The sequence below is a fragment of the Grammomys surdaster genome, unplaced genomic scaffold (assembly GCF_004785775.1).
Source record: "Grammomys surdaster isolate TR1022 unplaced genomic scaffold, NIH_TR_1.0 137, whole genome shotgun sequence".
NCBI lineage: Eukaryota > Metazoa > Chordata > Mammalia > Rodentia > Muridae > Grammomys > Grammomys surdaster.
In genome coordinates, this window is record NW_021604595.1 from 1181672 (window position 1) to 1202120 (window position 20449).

The 20449-nt window shown below is 43.7% G+C and overlaps 1 pseudogene across 1 annotated transcript; it reads right to left on the reverse strand.

The window, feature by feature from the left end:
• Window positions 1–19399: 19399 nt before the first annotated feature.
• Window positions 19400–20351, reverse strand: LOC114617633 (annotated as a pseudogene). Its single transcript, XR_003710823.1, has one exon. The product of XR_003710823.1 is annotated as a 40S ribosomal protein S2 pseudogene (transcript).
• Window positions 20352–20449: the final 98 nt, after the last annotated feature.

Genomic DNA, 20449 nt, shown 5'->3' on the forward strand with positions numbered 1-20449 from the left:
ACAAATATCCAGGGAGGAGTTCTTTAATTGAGTACATCTGAGAAACAGGCTGTTCAGCCACGCATTTGGACCATCAGATGCTGGAGAAGTCTGGGCACCTTCAGTAAGTGGGCCTCCGGGGATGCTGCTGGGGGATGAAGCTGGGGACTCTGGGTCTCTGTCCCGGGAGCACCAGCTTGTACTTGGCACCTCAAGTGGGACAGTAGAGGGAGGAAGCTAGAGCTGAGAATTCTCCTTCCCCAGGCCAGGATCAGGGCTGACAAGATGATTTCTCAAGAGAAGGAGCCTCCTGGGGCACTGCACACAGATATGCAATGCAAGCAAAGCAGCCATAGACATATAATAAAAAATAAATCTTTTTAAAAATAATTCCAGGGCTGGAGAGATGGCTCAGTGGTTAAAGAGCATTGACTGCACTTCCAGAGGTCCTGAGTTCAAATCCCAGCAACCACATGGTGGCTCACAACCATCTGTAATGAGATCTGATGCCCTCTTCTGGTGTGTCTGAAGACAGCTACAGTGTATTCATATATAATAAATAAATAAATCTTTAAAAAAAATTAAAAAAAGATAAAAATAATTCCACTTGCTCTCAATCCCTCTGAAGACCAGATGTACCTGTGTCTGCTAACCTAGAGAGACTCATTAATGACATGGCTCTGCGCAGCTGTTCCATTCCTGGCACATGATGAGACTACAGAGGAGCTGCAATGGGGAGCCAACCTAAGATGTCCATCAATTAATGACAATATAGTTTACACACAGTAAAATATTTCGCAGCCATTAAAAATAAGAGAAGTTGCTGGGCTTGAGTTTCAGGGCAGCCAGGACTGTGTAAAGAAACTTTTCTCAAAAAACAAAGCTGGGTGTAGTGGCATACACCTTTGGGCTTACCCCTATAAGTACAAGGAAAACCTGACCTACATAGTTCCAGGACAGCCAGAGCTATGTTTAGTGAGACCCTGTCTCAACCTCCTGCCCCTCAAAAGAGAATTCTGTCATTTGTGACAAAGTGGATGAATCTGCAGGACAATCACATTAGGTAAAATAAGGCAAGCCCAGGAAGACAAGTATGATACAATCTTACTTCTCTATGGAATATAAGTAAACTGATAAAAACAGACCGGAGATTGGGAGTCGCCAGAGACTGGAAGCAAAGTGAGGTGAGGGTCAGGAGGGGCAGGGTGAAGTGTTCAGGTGGAAACGGTGAACACAATCTGAGACCTACTGATCAGCAATATCATAATAATAATGTACAGAACATTTCAAAAGAGATGTGGATACATTTTTAATTTCAGAAAAAGGGGTACATGATCTGATGGTCATGCTGATTAGCTTTACTTAAAACTCCCAGTATTATCCAGCTATAAACTCTGCAACTTTGTCAGCTGGCCTGGCAAGATATGGCCACGGGCACAATAGTGGCACAAAATGTTGTGGGAGTAACCACCCACTTTCCATGGATTTAAGGCCCAGTTCACAGAAGGGAATATGTGCCTGGCATTGTTAATATAGCTCCAAACCCATGACTGGGGAGCTGATAGGTCCCCCCAGGAGTGAAGCTATTGCTTCTGGTGACATAGTATCACAATATTTTCTGAATTCATGTCTCTCTATGGATATATAGGTTGCTGTAGTTCTTGATCTTCATCAGAAAAACTTCTTGGTGCAGTAGATACTTATTAATGCAGAAACTCATAACTGGTCCCAGAGTAGAGAAAACACATCTTTGGAGTGCTCAGCCATAAATGTAATATCTATATTAGAATCCTCTCCTCTCAAAAGTGAGGGCTAGCACAGAGAAGTGGGCAGAAACATCATAAAAGCCAGAGTTCAGGGAAGAATCCTTCAAAATAGTATATCCTGAACATGAGAAGATTCTAGCACTCATGAGCTCACAGTGTTGCCTGCTGAAGGTTACAGTGGTGGCACTATCTAGCAGAGACAGCCAGGCCTCAGTCTCAACACAAGTCAACAGGGGAAAACAACTGGAATGTCAGGAGAAGTTCTCGGCTGTGCCTCTCTCAGCAAAGTGAAGATCAGCAAAGATTTGAGACCAGCAAGCATTGTACAGCTAGCTCTACCTACCAGCAAGCCAAGTTCAGCCCCTGACACTATCTGTGGAGTCCTTTCTATACCCTCCAAACATCACGTGTCCTCCATGGGTCTCACTTTAACAGAACAAACATCCTTTCTCCTGTGTCCACTTCAGGAAAGCACTCCTTCATGTGTTTGCCCTAGCAAAACACCATCCAACACAACTGAATCTCCAAGGAACTCCTAAGTTTTCAGTTCAACATTTTGTCACAGCAACAGAAAAAAAAAAAAACTCAGATAGCGCTCTACTATTTATTTGTTTATTTATTTATTTATTCATTTATTCATTTATTATTTATTTAGATACAGGATCTCTCAGTGAAACTGAAGCTCACCAATTAGCTAGACTGTTTGGCCAGCAAGCTTCAGGCATCTATCCATCCTTCCATCCATCCTTCCATCCATCCTTCCATCCATCCTTCCATCCATCCATCCCTGCCTCTGTAGTGCTAAGATAACAGGTGCACATCTTCATGCTTGGCTTTTACAAGAGTGTTTAGGATCTGAGCTTCAGTCCTCATTCTTGTACAACAAGCTCCACGCCCACCGAGACATCTCAGCCCCTACCCCATAACGCTCAATGATTCCTAAAGCTTTGGCACTGTGTTCTAAATAGCATCAGCCTCTGTTCCTCTGATCTTCTCAGCCACTGAGTCGCTCAGAGGCGGCCTCCAGTCTGCCATATTACCCTGGCAGTTGGTATATCCAGCTTTGAACTCGCTGTTTTCTGCAGGTCTGTTCTTCGTGGACCCTTTCCTGTTTTCTACCTCCTTTTAGATCCCCCGAGCTTTTATGATCTTATAATCCAGTTCTCTCATGATTCTATCCTTATTTGTTTTGAGTCTGGTTTTTTTTCTTTTTTTATTGGATATTTTATTTATTTACATTTCAGATGTCATTCCCTTTCCCCATTTCCTCTCCCTAGAACCCCCTATCCCATCCCCACTCCTCCTTTTTGCTTTTATACCATTTTAATTACATGCATGTATTAAGGTCAGTTTTAGGTTAAGGAGGATCGAGTAATACAATAGATGCAAATAGTCAAGGAACAAGCAAGACAAGAAACACAAATAGTCAAAGAAAAAGCAAGGGATTAAACACAATTACGGGAACACTCCCGTGATCACTGTTTCTAAGGGCTTATCAGGATGACCAAAATATCTGAGTCGACTTCCCTGTCCTAGCCCAAAGTCATTTTCATGTCTGAAGCCTACTTCCTTGTTCTAGCCTAAAATTTAGATTCCTGTCTGAAATTACTTCTTTGTTCTAGCCTAATGTCAGATTCCTGCCTGAAGACTATTTCCTTGTCCTTGGCCAATGTCAGATTCCTGCCAAGCAGCCCATTTCCTTGTCCTTGGCCCATGTTGGATTCTTGCCAAGCAGTCCCAAAGGCTCTCCACCTCTCCCCTTTTTATTTCATTAACAGAGTCTGGGTTTTTTAAGTGGATGCCACAAGGTCTATAATACTCATTATAGTCTATAATTGTCTTGAAATAGTGTTCATGCCACTTGGTGTGTGATAAAATAGCTTCATAAAACTAGACATTCATTTCCGATGTCCTGGCCTTTCGGCTAACGTTGTGTAACTTTACTGTGCACATGCCATATGCATCCTATCATCATGTCAGACTGAGTGCTTCAAACACTCAGTTCTACTTCAGAGAATTTAAAACAAAGTGGAAATCTGTATGCTGTTTAGCATTTCACTTTCCACTTCTCTTCACTGGTTTCCATGCATCTGGACCATCTCCTGGTGCTGATTTTCTTCTTTGTGGAAGGCAGAAAGCCTCATTCTTGTAGGACAAGCCTGCTGTTCATTAAGTCTTCCTGTTCTGCAAACCTTGAAAAGTCTGTATTATGTCTTTATTGTGAGAAGATTTTTATCAGTTACAAGATTCCAGGTTGATAGTTTTCTTTTTCTTTTGAATACTCCTGCTGGCCGGGTGGTGGTGGCACACGTCTTTAATCCCAGCACTTGGGAGGCAGAGGCAGGCAGATTTCTGAGTTTGAGGCCAGCCTGGTCTACAGAGTGAGTTCCAGGACAGCCAGGGCTACACAGAGAAACCCTGTCTCGAAAAAACCAAAACCAAAAACAACAACAACAACAACAACAACAACAAAAATGAATACTCCCGCGTTCTTGCCCTGGTTCCTTTGTATTTAATGTGTCTCTCTTTACTCCAGCTGCATTTAAAATATCCTTGTTACACCTCTTTCTGAGCAGACTGGCTATGATGTCCTTGGCTTCCTTTTCTTCCTATTTCTTGTCTCTGGGGTTTGTTGAAGTTACCGGGACAAAGAATTTTATAGTTTCACTAAATTTGGGAATTTTTTTTATTATTTCTTCAATATGGCTGTCTTCCCTTCCTTTAAAGACTAATCTAACTATGCCCTAGGACACTTGAGACCTCACAGCTCCAGCATACTCTCAGCTGTAATTGAGTCTTGCTTGGTTCCGTTTTTTGACAGTGTCTATCATTTAACTTCAAGCTGCATTCACTTCCTCTGCACTGTATGACTGTATCTTGTGCTCTGATGTATTTATCTCAGGCTTTCATTTGGAATGTTTTTCAAATGTCATTTCTTATGCTTCCATGTCTTCACTTAAGATACTGAATCTTGGAGGTGGAGAGGTGGCTCAGTGGTTAAGAGCACTGTTCTTCTAGAGGTCCTGAATTTAATTCCCAGGAACCACATGGTGGGTCACAACCATCTGTAATGAGATCTGATGCCCTCTTCTGGTGTCTCTGAAGTCAGCAACAGTGTACTCATACAGAAAAATGATCAAGCCAGCTCAGTCTGTCAACAGGTTCCCCAGCACAGGATCGAGGATTTTAAAACAAACAAACAAACAAACAAACAAACAAAAAACCAAAACCAAAAAAACCCCAAAAAGCCCCAGACAACAATTAAACAACATTGTAGCATGACCCCAGCCAGTTCTGAGGCTGAGGTGGGCTTATTTTTTCCCAATCTGCTTTCATACCATTTTAATTACATGCAAGTATTAAGGTTAGTTCTAGGCTGAGGAACAAACAAGACAATAAACACAAATAGTAAAAGAACAAGCAAGGCAATAAACAAAGTCCCACGATCACTCCCAAGATCACTGTTTCTAAGGGCTTATCAGGATGACCAAAATATCTAAGCCTACTTCCCTGTCCTAGCCCAAAGTCATATTCATGCCTGAAGCCCATTTCCTTGTCCTTGGCCAATGTCAGATTCTTGTAAACAGCCCCAAAAGCTCTCCACATCTCCCCCTTTTTTATTTCATAAACAAGACTGAGCCTGTCTTAGGTCATTCTGACAAGAATGCCTTCCTTACCCATTGTGGAATATGCATTTTCAAAAGTCATGCACTTATGTCTTAGGTTGGCAAGGCTCTGTGCAGAGTCTTACCTGTCCTTGGCTTCCCAGACTGTTAAATTAATAACTCTGTGGGGGGGGGGAGTCCCATTGTCAGTTTCAAGCCATGTACTTTGGCTGCCAGCATGATGATCTTATTAAAGAAAAGCTTTAACACAATGGGCAGGAGTAAAGGTATTCCCAGGACAAAAAGGGCTAGGATAATCAAGCTACATATACCATTCTTGCAGCTTGACCAAGATGGAAATACTGAACTTAGGCCATGGATAATTTTACCAGCAATATCAGTAGCATCTAAGCTCAGCAGAGCAGCATTCTTTAAATACATAATCTCACTATGCAAAGTTAAAACATCCATGTGTTAGGATTATGCCAAATACCCTACAAATATCTTTGAACTTTTCCCCAATTATAATGGCTACAGTTGTAAATTTTATAAGTAACACAAATCTATTGGTATTTAGCATGACACTCAATATGGCTCCTTACTCTTAAACTCTGAACCTCCTCTCTAATACATTGAATAGTATAAAGAGCATCAATCCGTTGTTCCAAATGCCTATCTAAATCCTCTTGTATATTCAAAACATTAGTAACACTTTTTGCTAAATGATTAACAAAAGTAGCTGTTTTAACTTCTTGTGTCAAAGCAATTGCAGAAGCAGTGGTACTAGCTATTAATGTAATTAAAGCTGTTATACCAGTAATAACCAAGCCCGCTACCCTTTTGCTTCTGCTTAAAAACTGACTCACTTTTTCCAGTACTTCAAGTTTTTCATAATATCAAGGTCCTGTAATACTCACAGGCAATAAAAGAAAAGCTGTTGATAGACCACCATAGCAGACATGCCAGTTTTCAACACACTGACACAATTAGAAAGTGTACAATTAATACAACTCACATTAAATACCATGAAAGAAACAAAAGTAATTTTAACATCACCAGTTAATAAAAGATTGGGAGCCTTAACATATGCACTAACACTTGTTTGAAGTCCAGATTCTATCCCAATTTTATCTATTGCTAACATAACGTGATAGAGAACTGCAGCTAACTTCTAAATATGTCTCTGAAAATGTTCAGAACCAGCCTTCCAAAGGAAAACTGTGATTTCCAATATTGGATTGATTTCTAGACCTGTCCATGATTGAGTCAGGATAACTGGTCACATTAAAGGAGAGAGAGGAGTCATTATAACTTTTCTATTTGATTAATTTTTCGAAAGCAATTTCCACAGTCTCCATGTTCTCTATTCCACAAGGTCTAAAAACTTGAGGCAAGGCAGCTTGTCCAATCTGGGACATAGGCAAACAAAGGTGGATCAGGAACATATGTCCAATACAGCTTCCTTGTCAGGGCACTCAGCAAGCTCACAGGCTAGCATTATTCTTTGTCTCAGCATCAGCGTGTCTCACCAATCACTCTGGCAGCTAGCATGCTCATGCAGCATCCTGTGGAAGAAACAGAAACATGCCCCCTTCCCCATATTAAATATCAGATCTGGATCATGCCTTATGCCAGTAAGTGGATCCTCCTATTTCCCCTAGGCAAAAGTATGCCTAATTGTAGAGTGCCACAGACACTCAGCAGAGAGTTCCTTGGCACCCAAATTTTAAAATTTAAAATAAAAAGAGCATTATTTAAATAAATTTGTGGTATACAGGGATATGACTCCCCCTTTTTTAATTTTAAGACATATTTTTAAATATATACTGAATCTTTCCTTTGTCATCTTGAATACCTTGAGTGTATTTTAATCTATCTCATCATGTCTTTAAACATTTTTTTAGATGTATTTTATGTGTATAAGTGTTTTGCCTGCATGTATGCATAATGTACCATATACATGCAGTACCTGGGGGTATTAGATTCCCAAGAATTGGAGTTAGTTATGGATAGTTATGAGCCACCATATAGGTGCTGGGAACTGAACCTGGGTCTTCTGCAAGAGCAGCAAGTGCTTGTAACCACAAAACCATCGTTCCAGCCCCTAAATATATTTGTTTGATGTCACTGTTTATTAATTCTACTGTTTTATTTCTGAATCTGTTTTTATTCACTTACTTCCCCTTTATTCCATTCCTGACAACTTTTGTTTGTTTGTTTGTTTGTTTGTTTGTTTTTGTTTGTTTGTTTGCTTTGAGACAGGGTTTCTCTGTGTAACAGCCCTGGCTGTCCTGAAACTCACTTTGTAGACCAGGATGGCCTCAAACTCACAGAGATCCACCTACCTCTGCCTCCTGAGTGCTGGGATTAAAGGTGTGCACTACCACGTGACAACTTTTGGTTGCATGTCACCTGTTATAAACTTCTACTTTTGGGGTGCTTATTTTTACCTTTTTGAGGTGCCCAATTATTTTTGTGTTCCAGTAAATATTATACTTTGTTCTAGGATGCAGTTGATTTCCTTAAGCCAGATTGACTCTTTTGAGACTTGTTTCAAGTTTTGCTCAGCAGAAAAAGAATGGTTATTACTGTTAAGCAGCAGAGTTCAACAGACTGTTTCCTTCGAAGCCATGGCTCTCAGTCCTCCTGATGCTGTGATCCTTTAAAAGTGTTCCTCATGTTGTGGTGACCCTCAGCCATAAACCAAAACTATAATTTTGTTACTGTTATGAATCATATAAATATCTGATATGCAGGATATCTGATATATGACCCCTTTGAAAGGGTCATTCCACCCCCAAAAGGATAGCGACCCACAGGTTGAGAAGAACTTTTCTAAAAGGACTTCTCTTAACATCTGCAAATCTTTTCATCATCGGTTGAGAAATGTTGCTAAGGTGCCCAGCAGGTAGGAGCCTGAACTGCTGTTGACATGGTTATAGAAGGACAACCCCACAGTGAGGAGCCACCCAACACAGAACAACCATGATGCTTCCTTCCTGCTGCCCCTCCCTGGATGGGTGGGAGGAGAGTATGATACAGAAATGCCCCTCCCTCATGTATGTGTACTGATTGAAATTCAACTAGTGACTTAATGCACAGGCACAAGACAGACAGACAGACAGACAGACAGACAGACAGACAGACGGATGGATGGACAGATAATTCACCTTAGTAACAGTGTGTGTATATGTGGGGAGTGTTGGCATACTTCAAGGTCAGAAGACAATCTTTAGAATCAGTTCTTTCCTGAGTTCTGGAGTTGCCCTTACCAGCTGAGTCATGAGATATCTTCGTCATTGTCCCTGAATTTCTAGTATATGGAATGGAGGTTTAGTGTGTCCGTATTTTTGCTACTACAGGAAGACTTTTAATTGGGTAAGTTATTCTATAAAGATCTCTCTCTCTCTCTCTCTCTCTCTCTCTCTCTCTCTCTCTGTGTGTGTGTGTGTGTGTGTGTGTGTGTGTGTAGGAAGAGTAGACATATCTGTGCTATAGAACACTGGAGAAGGCCCGAGGACGGCCTTCAGGTCCCTGTGGGCCTCTCTGGTTTGAGACATGATCTCTTGACCACTGTATAAGCCAGGCTAGCTGGCCTTCAAGCTTATGGAGAGTCTCTGGTCTCCACTTTCTATCTCCTGGGAGCAGCCTCACACCTAGCCCTTACATGGCCTTTAGGGCTCTAAATTCAGATGGTCAGGTTTGTATGGCAAGCCATTTACCTCCCGAGACATGTCTCCATCCCAGTATGTAATTTCTAGCAACAGTTCATAGGATGCAGATTTTTATTTTCACTACATTAAAAAACTAAATGCTTAAAAGCCAAACAACAAAAGATTACTTTTAAATACCAAACAAGGGGATCAGCAAGATGATTCAGCGGTGTAAGGCAACGACTACCAAGCCTGACCTCCTAGGTTCAGTCCTGGGACCTTCATGGTGGAAGGAGAAAGCTGCTCCTTCAAAGTGTTCTCTGACCTCCTCACACATGCTATGACAGGAATCTGTGAACAGAGAGACAGACACACACAGACATATGCACACACAGAGATACACACAGAGAAAGATACATACACATGCACACACACACACACACACACACACACACACACTCACGATAAGATAGACCTTGAAGTCTCAAGTTGAGAAAAGGGAAAAAGCAAAGCCAAACAAGAAGCCATGGTTGCTGGTGACAAGACCCTAAATTAATCTGTGCGCAACGGCGATAATCTAATGAGACTATGGCACATTCCGACAGTTTGGGATTGTTGTCCAACGGTTTGGGAATATTGCTTAGGTGTTGTAAGCTTTTATCATTGTTTTCAACTGACCAATATGTATACAAGTCAGTCAATCTGTCAGACTTACTACTGGCAGCTCACGGCATACACAGTTATCTATACCATCTAAAACTGCCCATACCAAACCTCGACGGTGGCTTTAGTAACAGGAGCTTTTAATCTAGTTTAAAATAAATTACTTTTTCTCACTGCAGAGGCTCTGTTATTGTGGAGACAATGCATCCAAAAGAAGTACGTCCTGCTGGCCCCTGTGGTACATAGCTTTAACCCCTGCACTCACTCAGGAGGCAGAGGCAGGTGGCTCTCTGTGAGTTTAAGCCAGCATGGTCTACAAAGTGAGTCTCAAGACAGCCAGGCCCACCCAGAGAATGAAAACCAACCAACCCAAAACAAACAAACAAAACTAAGTACATTTAAGAAGCTGTCAGGGAGTGCTGGGGAGGGCACAGTTGGTACAGTGCTTGCCTTGCAAGGCAAGTGTTTGAAATCCTGATGGTGATGTGTGCTTATAATGCCAGCTCTGGGGAAGAGGTAGGCCAGGGACAAGCAAAGCTCTGGGTCTAACCAATCCAGCAGGAGATAAAACTGCAGACCAAGGAGAACCCTGTCTCAAAAGACAAGACTCAGGTAAAAACACTTGCGGTACGAGCATGAGGATACGAATCCCCAGCACCCACATAAGAAATGGGACACGTGGACCAGGCATGGTGGCACAAGCCCTTAATCCCAGCACTCAGGAGACAGAGGCAGGTAGATCTGTGAGTTTGAGGCCAGCCTGGTCTACAGAGAGTCCATGATAGTTAGGGCTGTTACACAGAGAAACCTTGTCTCAAAAAAACCCAAAAGAAAGAAAGGAATGAAGGAATGAAGGAATGAAGGAATGAAGGAATGAAGGAAGGAAGGAAGGAAGGAAGGAAGGAAGGAAGGAAGGAAGGAAGAGGGGGCTGGAGAGGTGGCTCAGAGGTTAAGAGCACAGATTTCCAGAGGTCCTAAGTTCAATTGCCAGCAACCACATGGTGGCTCATAACCATCTTTAATGAGATCTGGTGCCCTCTTCTGGTCTTTAGGCATACATGCACGAGACTGCTATATAAATAAATAAATAGCCGGGCGGTGGTGGCACACAACTTTAATCCCAGCACTTGGGAGGCAGAGGCAGGCGGATTTCTGAGTTCAAGGCCAGCCTGGTCTACAAAGTGAGTTCCAGGACAGCCAGGGCTACACAGAGAAACCCTGTCTCGAAAAACCAAAGGAAAAAAAGAAGAAAATAAATAAATAAATAAATCTTTTCGGGGGGGGGGGTGGCGCTGAAGAGATGCCTCAGTGGTTAAGAACACCGACTTCTCTTCCAGAGGTCATGAGTTCAATTTCTGGCAACCACATGGTGGCTCACAACCATCTATAATTGGATCTGATGCCCTTTTCTGGTATGTCAGCGACAGGATGCTCATATACGTTAAATAAATAAATAAATCTTAAAATTTAAAAAGAAAGACAGAAAGAAGGAAAGAGAGAAAGAAAAGGGACATGTAGAAGTGCCTGTAATCCCCAGTGGGAGCCAGAGACTGGAGAATCCCTGAGATAAAAAGTGAGGTGCAACACCCAGGCCGTCCTCTGGCCTCCACATGCGTGCTGGGGCATGCATACACCTACATTCACAGACATGAATGTGCACACACACATACACACACACAAACACATATATGTGTATAATAAATAAGTAAACAGAGTGGGTGGCTCCTGAGGAATAACATCCAAAATTGATCTCTGGTCTCTTCATGTATTTATACATAACACATATGTATCTGCACACACACACACACACACACACACACATCTGTAGTGATTGAGCCTAGTGATGTACACCTTTAATCTCAGCACTTGGGAGGCAGAGACAAGCAGATCTCTGTGAGTTTGGAGCCATCCTGGTTTATATAACAAGTTCCTGGATAGCTGGGATTACATAGAGAGAACTCATCACAAAATACATACATAGAAGGTGTGGCCCTGTTGGAGTAGGTGTGGCTTTGTTGGAGGAAGTGTGTCACTGTGGGGGTGGGCTTTAAGACCCTAGTCCTAGCTGCCTGGAAGCCAGTATTCTGCTACCAGCAGCCTTCAGATGAAGATGTAGAACTCTCAGCATCTCCTGCATCATGCCTGCCTGGATGCTGCCATGTTCCTGCCTTGATGATAATGGACTGAATCTCTGAACCTATAAGCCAACTCCAATTAAATGTTGTCCTTTGAAGATTTGCCTTGGTCATGGTGTCTGTTCACAGCAGTAAAACCCTAACTAAGACATACATGCATACATAAAATAAAAAATAATAAATTAAAAAAGAACGTGTTTTGGAGACTTTTTTTTTATTGTAGTGCTGTCTATGGAACTTGAGAAAATGTTACTCAGCATCGTGCACAGCAGTGTCACAGCGGGGGCTGAACAGTTCAGCCTGTGACTGTCTTCTGTAGGGAGAGGGCTTCCTGTCAACAGGAAATGAGGCTTCTCCCCGGCTCTCAGTTCCTGCTTGCTGAGACAGAATCCATGGGGTAGCCTCTGTTTCTGCAAATATGAGACACTTTGAAGTCTCCCTGTAACCAATCAGCTAGGGACTTTTATGTTATACAGGAATAATAGACAGGCAAGGAGAAATGCTTCTTTTGCCAGCAATTTTAGCCCTAGAGCAAGAGATGCTAAACCCCTTGGGCATACTGTGTCTAAAGGCCTGTAGGGTTGTGTTGGCCCAAGTCCCACAGGGCACAGCCACTTGGGGAGGCTGGGCGAGGGGAGCCTTTGACTGTGCTTATCCCACACTGTCACTGGGGTGGGGTGCTGGGCCGTAGGGAAGCTGGAATTAATTTTGGGGTCCCTGGATCTGTGACGAGGCTGGGGTCATGGAGTTCTCAGGCCCTCTGAAATCCAGGCACCACTGGGAGTCTCAGAAAAGCAGAGAACAGAGTTGGGGGCCAGCAGGCTGTGTCTAGTCCAGGGCCGAAGGAGAAAAGGGGAGCTCTGGCTGGTCCAAACAATGAAAGTCCTTGGCTTGGCAGCAGGCTTGGTGGTGGTTGTGGTGGCAGTGCAGAAAGGCCTTCTACGGAAGACTAGACTATGGCTCTGTAGACAAAGACCTTCTTCATGGCTCCCTACCGCAGATCTTGATACAAAGAGGCAGCCCATGGTTCCAAGTAGTTTATTGTCATGGTGGAAAGTGGATGCAAAAAATCATACCCCTGGGCCTGAGATTAAATACCTTTTTCAGGGAGGAGTGTCTGGGAAGGGGAGCTTATCGGCTACACTCTCCAGGTCTCTAGGTATCTCATTAGCGTGGAGAACTCGATTTTGGGCCTATGTGACCACAGGTCACTTCTCTTTTATGTGAGAAGCATGGCACATGTTCCAAGTCAGGAGTCTGGCCGGGAGCTGGGAGTCACCTCAGCCTCAGGTGTGTGCACACAGTCTCCAAGAATCTCACCAAACTTCCTGACCTGGTTTTCCATCCCACAAAAGCCTTATTTGGTTTTGAAGTCTTGGCAGCTTCCTGGGATGCTTCCAGGGAGAGAGCCTGCAGCACTTTTGGGAAAGGGTCAGCTCCTCACAGCCCAGTCTCCTTGTTTCTGCTCCCTGTGGTTTCTGCCCTGGCCATTCTATGACTCTCTTGAGTGCAGCCCATTGCCCTAACCCCAGCAGACTCTGCCATTGTCATTGTCCCTCTGCTTAATTTCTGCCATTGTCATGTACCAGTCCAGCCTACTGTACCAATAATAATACTCAAAGTAAAGAAGAACAAAAAAAAAGACCTCTCATAACACCAGACACCAGCAATTAAAAAACAACAACAACAACAAACCACTCAGGTGCCCCCAAATAGCAATGCATATCTTTATCACCCTGTAATAGAGCTATGTAAAAATTATCTCACACCAGACACATATCTGAGATCCCAAAACTTGGGAGGTAGAGACAGGAGGATCGTAAGTTTGAGGCCAACCTGGGCTGCATAATGAAATCTTGTCTCAAACAAAAAAAAAATGATTTTTGAGTGGGGAGGGGGTGCCAATAAGTGCACATCTCTGTGGAGGCTAGGGGGGATGTCGTTCCCTCAGGCATCATTAAGACAGGATGTCTCAATGGTTTGGTGTGCCGTCGAGCCCTGGGAACCACTGCTGATGACAGGATCCAAACAGAAGCTCATCCATCCATTGAACCTTCTGCAAGGCTGATTAGGAGTCCAGTGACCACAGAAAGGTTGGGATGTTGCAAGTCCACAGCTGAATTACAGTTTATCTTGGGCCATCTCTGATCCCCTAAAATGCCATTCCTTGCTATTTCGTGTCTGACCTAACTTCTTGTGACTAACTGACAAAACACTTCGGAATGTATTAACTGAACAAAACCTCTTTCTATCAGCCAAAAAGTTGAGTGTCATCGGATAGCGTCTGAAGCCTCTAGCTGTTCTGCTGTAATGTCTCTACAGATGTTCGTAAAAAGTATCTTCATTTATAACATTCTTTGTTCTGTTGCTAGAAAAACTTTGTTAAGCCATTACCACATTGGAGTATGGAATTTGGTGTAACCTGAATCTGCATTCCCTGGCCCTAGCCAGTCATATTTAGCTTCAGAATAAACAATCTTTTCTCCCCTTTGAGGTGAGAGTTTTGTTTTTGCACTGACCCTACCATACCCAGCTTTCTCTGCATAAGTTCTGGGCACTGAATCCAGATCCTTATACTTACTAGGCAAGTATTTGACCAACTGAGCCCTAAATTGTTGTTATCATTTTACTTTTTATAGTTTATCATTTCTTTTATTTGGGTTTCGACCATGGGCAAATTACCAAAGGCTACACCACTGAAGAAAAATGACTGCCCCTCCCCCAGCAGCATTAACTGGCTAGCTCTTCACTAAGGGGGGGTGGGTTTCAAAAGCCCTTCTTCCATAAGTGCTGGCGTGTTGATGGGCTCAGTTTTGTGCAGGTCTTGGGCAAGGAACCACAGTTGCTGTGAGTCTACATGTGCCATGGCCATGGTACATCCAGAAGATATCGTTTCACAGAACTCCTCACCCTTCAGTCCTTACATCTTGCAAGATTTCTCTGTATAGGCCTGACTGTCCTGGAACTCATTCTGTAGACCAGACTGCCCTTGAACTCACAGAGATCCTCCTGCCTCCGCCTCTTGAGTGCTAGAGCTAAAGGTGTACATAACCACTGCCAGGCTAGCTCTTATATTCTTCCCCACCTACTCTTCCATGACTTCCCCAAGTGTTGAGGAGAAGGTGGACGCTGATGTCCTGTTTAGGGGTAAACACCCAACAGTTACCTATTCATTGCAATTTGACTAGTTACACGTTTTGGCACCAACCAGTACCCATTGCAAAACTAAGCTCCGGTAACTAAGATTGAAGTAGTGCTATTCTATGAGCATAAACATAAATACTTAGAAAGCATTTATACATTTTACAAGCAGTGTCCACTTAGCCAAACAATATTGGTAGGTTTCCCACTGTAGCCTATGGCGTCCCCAGCTATGGGCTTTTGACCAATACCAGACATGTATTCCCTCCCAATGGGAGGGCCTCAAACCCAAACAGAAAGCATTTGATTACCCCATTAACAGCCATGCCACTAATGTGCCAGTTGGCACATCTTGTGTGCAGTTAGTGTTGTAACATGGAGGATATACTGCTAGGTAATTCCTCTGGTGATGTTTCTTCTCTAGAGGCCCTTCCAGCCCCTTCCAGCGCTGTGAAAGCTACCTAGCAGGAAAGATACTTCTGGCTTACTTCCAGCTTGATCTTTCGATGTCCTGCCACTAAGGTCCGTGAATTACTAAAGGATGACACCTCACCCTCAAATAATATGCAAAGGCAAGAAGCGTTTATTCTGCAGAAGTTACCAGTATACTGGGGTACTCCAGATCAAAATACAGTCCTTTGAGGAGCTTGCAGGCCACATTTATGCAGATCTAAGGAAATTCCAGGGAGGGATAGATGACCTTCCTCTTGATTGGTTGGCTCTACCTCTAGGGGATCAGATAACTCTGAGGCTGGCTAGGACCTTGGAGAGTTTTGGGGGTGCTAAGTTCTAGGAACAATGCCAATAGCCTGTTTTGTTTGGGGAACTTCTGAGGCCCAAAATGTTATGATCTTGACCTGTGGGTTTCAGATAAAACTGTCTTCCAATATGTCATTACATTGAACAGATTGCAAAATTGTTAACACACTGTGTCCACCCATGCGTGTGCTTGTGAAATGGCTTTTAGTGAACTGAAATGTATTTGGAGGATATATTAATGAAACTTTGCCCTGGTGAGCTTTGAAGAATCTGGTCTTTTCATTCATGCAGAATACCACAGCTCTGCTTGAGCACTTATTTTGGGCCAGACCCTTCCTGGGTAGACAACCCATTTAACCCTCACAGCGGCACCTCACGACAGTATTTCTGTTCACCCTTTTTTATAGATGAGGCTTCAGGGAGTTTGAGTCCGGGTCCAGGCTCACAGCCAGCCACCTGCAGTATGACAAGACTAGATAGAGCCCAGGCTGCTTAATTCCATGACTCTATTTGCAGGCTGCTTCCCATGAAGCCTTTCTACTCAGACCAATCACAGTTGTGGCTGGGGTTCAAGAGGGGAAGCCAGGAGTACGAAGGAAATATGACCACAAGGTGGCAGTAGAACTCAAAGACTTGAAGAAATGAGTCCAGGGATGTCCTTTGGACTAGAGGTGGTCAGAGGTTGAGGAACACACACAAAGAAGAGAGACCCTTTAAGATTGTGGGAGTGTTGGCAGGGCTGGGTGATATAACCCAGCAGCATGGAGGAGACATTCTAGGTCACAGAATCCCAGGAGCAGCAGTGACTTGGGGGTCATCACAGTTTGGGGGTTAATTTTAGCTTTAGCAAATGCTAGACATAGGTTTCCCAGTATGCAAAACAGGCAAGTTCTAAGGGACTTAAAATCTTGTCATCTAGAGGATATTTAAAATAATTGGGTATATACAAGTTGGAATCTGATATTGGTAGGCATTTGACCAACCCATCTCAGCTCATTATGAAGAAATACAAACCCTAGAGGACCTAACAGACAGAAGCCACTTCTGGTTCTTTAGCTTATATAACTGACAAACTGTTTGAGGACTTTCAAGCCACGGGTTCTTTGTTGAGAATTCAGCCTTGAGGAGATAGGCTGTGGAAGGGAATTGTGGGTAGAGAAACTCTGGGAGCTGCATGGATGTCACATGACATCTTCTTCACCTGTCTCATTATGCAGCTGTGTTTGAATGCAGTGGGTACCTTTCCTTTGCAGAGGGGGCAATTCTTGTTTTGGTGCTAAAGATGGAACCTAGGGGGTCTCACAAGCTGGGCAAGTACTTCACTATGGAGCTAGATAGATCCCAGTCCCCAGTATATATATTTTTAAGATTTTCATTTTATGCATATGGATGTATTGTCTACATGAATGTCTGTACACCACGTGTATGCAGTGCCCTATAAAGCCCCGAGGGTTTTGGATCCCTTGAAACTGGAGTTGTGAACAATTGTGAGACAACTTGAGGAGTCTGGGAGCTGATCCTGGATCCTCTGCAAGAGCAGCCAGTGTTCCTAACCAGTGGGCCATCTCTCCAGCCCCTCATTATATTTTTCTAAGTTTTTGGTAAAATATATAGAACATAACATCTACCATCTAGCTCTTTTAAATTTTTAAATGGTGCAGCATTAATGGTATTCAGAGTCTTCTGCAAACATCATAGCTGTTTCCAGAAACTCATCATTCTAAAGTTCTATTCCCATTAACAAGTCCCTTCTCCACAGCCTGGTTGCCCCACGTACTTTTTCTCTGCAAATTTACCAGCTATAAATATTTCAGATTCACTGAGCCCTACGATGTTTGTCCTCTGGTGTGGGACTGTTTCACTTAGCACAGGGTGTCCATGCTACATCATCATGATGACTTCAGTCTTAGTAGCCAGGGGATGGTGCTGTTAGGAGGAGGCGCAAACTCAAGGAGGTAAGGCCTACTGGAAGACGAGTTACCGAGGACCAACCTGGTAGATTACAATTTCAGTTCCAGAGGATCTGACCCTCTTCTGACATCTGCAGGTACCAGATATGCACACGGTGCACATAAGTACAGGCAGGCAAAACCCTCCTACACATAAAATGAAATAAATATATCTAAAAATATTTTTCTGAGAGAAGTTCAAGGTCACTCTCTACTGTGCAGCGATTTCGAGGCCAAGCCTGAGCTAGAGAATTTATATACATAAATCTGTCCATCTTATAAATGTATTTTCTAAAGTTCTTTGTTCCAGTGACTGAAAACTAGCACAAGTCATGTAGTCTCAGGAGTCAGAATTCCATTCTTTTTATTGTTAAACTATTCCATTTAGTATATGTAACATTTATGTTACATCTGTTACAATTATGTTAACATACTGTAACATATATGTAACATTTTAATTTTTACACTCACCTGTTCATAGGCGAGGACTTGTGTTTTCCCCATCTTTGGCTACTGGGAATGAAGCCTCAATGAACATTAGCACAAAGTGTCTGTTTTGTATCTGCTTTCAGTTATTTGGGGATAAATGCCTAGAAGCGAATGACTGCAACATATGACAGTTCTAAGTTTAACTTTCTTCACAGCTACCAAGTGGTTTCCCACAGCAACAGCACAAGGTGGTTGGTTTTAATCGTCAACTTGATGCAGCCAAAAATCACCTAGGAAGAGAATCTCAGTGAGGAATTGTCTAGAACACTTGCCCCATGAGCGTATCTGTCTTGACAATGGTAATTGATATAAGTTTGGTGACACCATTCCCAGGCTGAAGATCCTGGGCTGTCTTCCAGTAAAGAGTATGAGCACGCTTGTGATGCTATCTGCTTCTTAACTATGCACATAATGTGACAAGCTGCTACGTGAATTCCAGCAGGCCTGACTTCCCCACAGCAATGGACCTATCACCTGGAACTGTGAGCTCAATAAACCCTTTCTCCTCTAAGTTGCAGTTGTCAGAGTATTTGATCATAGCAGCAGGGAGACGAAACTAAGACATGGCCTGCCTCATTTTATAATCAGCAATACCGAAGAGTTGGTTCCCACATGTCATCAGTAGTTGTGCTATTGTCTGGGTAGGATTGTATGTGTCCTCTGTTAGCTCATGTTTTAGGAATTCAGTCTTGAGCTGACGATGTGTCAGGCAGCAGGGTCATTAAGAGACGAAGCCTGGGGCCTCGGACATGACTCAGAGAGTTAAGTGCTTACTGAACAAGCATGTGGAGTTCTGGCCTCCAAGAGTACCAGCAGGAACATACAAAAGCGCGCGCACACACACACACACACACACACACACACACACACACACACACAGAGTCAGGCAGTATGTCTGTTACTCCAACTCTGGGCTGAGGGTTACAAAACCAGACAGGTCCCTGGAGCTTGCTGGCCAGCTAGCCTAGCTCTGATGGCAAGCTCTAGTTTCAAGAGCCTGTCTTAAAAAAAGAAGTATTAACATTAGTCTGTAAATACTTTCTCTATAGAATTAATGTTTTAATTTAAAATTTAAAAGAAAATCTAGCCGGGTGGTGGTGGCACACGCCTTTAATCCCAGCACTTGGGAGGCAGAGACAGGTGGATTCTGAGGCCAGCCTGGTCTACAGAGTGAGTTCCAGGACAGCCAGGACTACACAGAAAAACCCTGTCTCGAAAAATAAAAAATAAAAAAATAAAGGAAAATCTAAGTTTCTAATCTTTTTTTTTTTAACAGACTTAATTCATTTATTTTTCTTTTATAAAAACCCTTATGTGGTAGCCACAGCTGGAGCCTGAGTCCTCTGAACAGAGACTCTGGTGTGGGTCTTCACAAGATGGTCAGTGAATTCCTGATAAGGAGACTTGGTGAACACAGTCTCTTTCCAGAGGTCGGGGGTCAGGTAGCTGTAGGTCTTGGAGATGGCATCGAAGGTGGCCTTGGCAAAGTTGCCCAGGGTGGCAGTGCAGCCCCTGGCTGAAGCATAGCAGTCGTCTATGCCGGCCATCATCAGGAGCTTCTTGGGCACAGGAGCAGAGACAATGCCAGTGCCTCTGGGGGCAGGGATGAGACGCACCAGCACAGAGCCACAGCGGCCTGTCACCTTGCACGGAACAGTGTGGGGCTTGCCAATCTTGTTCCCCCAGTAGCCTCTCCGCACAGGGACAATGGAGAGCTTGGCCAAGATGATGGCCCCTCGGATGGCAGTGGCAACTTCCTTGGAGCACTTGACACCAAGACCAACGTGACCATTGTAGTCCCCAATAGCGACAAAAGCCTTGAACCTGGTCCGCTGGCCAGCCCGAGTCTGCTTCTGCACTGGCATAATCTTCAGAACCTCATCCTTTAGGGATGCACCCAGGAAAAAGTCAATGATCTCAGACTCCTTAATGGGCAGGGAGAACAAGTAGATCTCCTCCAAGGACTTGATCTTCATGTCCTTAACCAGGCGGCCCAGTTTGGTGACGGGGATCCACTCCTTGTCTTCAGCTTTTCCTCCACGAGCCCCGCGGCCTCGACCACGGCCACGGCCTCGACCACGACCGCGGCCCCTAAGACCGCTGCCGAATCCTCCACGGAAGCCACCGCGGCCTCCTAATCCTGGGCCCCCGGGTCCTCCGGGTCCTCCCGCTGCACCGGCGTCATCCGCCATTTGGTGTTTTCCCGAAGAAGAAGAAGCAATAATTATTTTATATGTAGGAAGTTGATGTGTTTTCAAGATTGACTTTGGCCGGGCGGTGGTGGCGCACGCCTTTAATCCCAGCACTTGG